Below are 1,617 nucleotides of genomic sequence, written 5' to 3' on the forward strand. Positions count from 1 at the left end.
AAAAAAAAAAGAGATACAAACACAGAAATCATGCCCCAAATCAAACTTCTGTATCAACACAAAATATTTAACACAGTATATTTTGTTAGTGTCAGGTTACTAAAATACACATTTACAATTCATAAAAGAGTCCATGTATTTTTGTCCTGTAACATTTTTTGAGACAACAGCAGGATATTCTCTTAAGTGCATATCTTTTTTCCAAACATTGTGTTTGAGTGTATGTATGGTTAGAGCTCTACTGGTCTTCCCTAGGATATATTGGGATTACTGAACTGATTTGCATCGTAAGACATACTATTCAGATTTGAAGGCAAAACCAGTTACCAGTGGTTTGAAAGCAGAAATGTTGGTGAATGTAAAGATATAGGATTTGCTGCTGATGTTGAAAAAGGAAATATTTTCAATCTCCATATCCAGGAACGTCCTCACTTTGTATATTTGTATATTTGTCCTCCATGCAGAGGACAGTTCCCGGCATTGTGTGGGCAGAGAAATAGCCTCTGTTTCCCTTACTTCCAGTCCAGATTCGAAGTTCTATAACAAGTTCTGTCTTTTTCTTGTTGGCAAAAGTATTTTTTGCAGATGCCTGCATCCCTTTCTTTGTGTATTCCTACCACAGCCTCCCGTAGTAGTGACCAGAGGTGAACTGAGATGAGCCCGGGACAGAAGCTGAGTAGCTGAATCTTTCAGCATGCTCTTTCAGCCTTTGTTTAATACTTCCACACTGGACATTGTTCAGATCATCGGAGATGATGAGGAATGTCGTATGCAGTGTACCAGTGTATTGTAAAGGATACAACTCAGCACTCAGTCTCAACTCTAGACTCGTGGACTAGATGCGTAGGGCACCACTCTCCTAGGCCATGGCTGTGAAGAATACCCGGCTTAGTTTTCTCTTGGAAAATGAAATTGTTAGGGAAAAAAATGTGTAAATAATGTAAATTCTGGCCATCCTCAATAGTAGCATTGACGTGATTTACAGTTGAATCACAGATACAGAAAGTTTAATCAAGGTAAAAAATTAAAATTTCTTTTCAGTTCTCTACAGTGCTATATTAAGTGCTCGAATCTTTCACATTATATCTGTACAACTATAAAAATTGTTGGAAAGTACCCACATAATAAAGACTCTTAATACACATAGATTGCATCACTTTATAGAGTTTCACATCACACCATTCTGATAGTTAACAGATCACTGTGGCTAACGAAAAGATTGAGATTCTTAAATGGGAAGGATTTTGACAAGGAAGGTGAAATTATTTTTATGACTTTGTCTTCTACTGAAAAACTATAACCCTTCTTGGTACTTTGACTGCCATGTATTTCACGGTAGGGTGGCTCTTGAGACATGTGAGAGGTAAGAAAGACTGACACAAATTAAACATGCCTCTCCCAGAAAGCTTCCTGCCGTGCCACATGGACCTTTGAAACACATCTCTTCCGACACCCGTTTAATCATTTGTTCTCACAAGTCAGTATTTTCCTTTGGTAATGTGTCTTTCATCATCATTCAGCTCATTGTGCTTTACTATTAATAATAATTATTCAGTATTTTTCCTGCCTAGCATTATTGCTTTCTACCTAGTTAAATGTTCATATCTTTGCTTTCCA

The sequence above is a fragment of the Otolemur garnettii genome, unplaced genomic scaffold, assembly GCF_000181295.1.
Source record: "Otolemur garnettii isolate 467f Iridium unplaced genomic scaffold, OtoGar3 scaffold00039, whole genome shotgun sequence".
Lineage (NCBI taxonomy): Eukaryota > Metazoa > Chordata > Mammalia > Primates > Galagidae > Otolemur > Otolemur garnettii.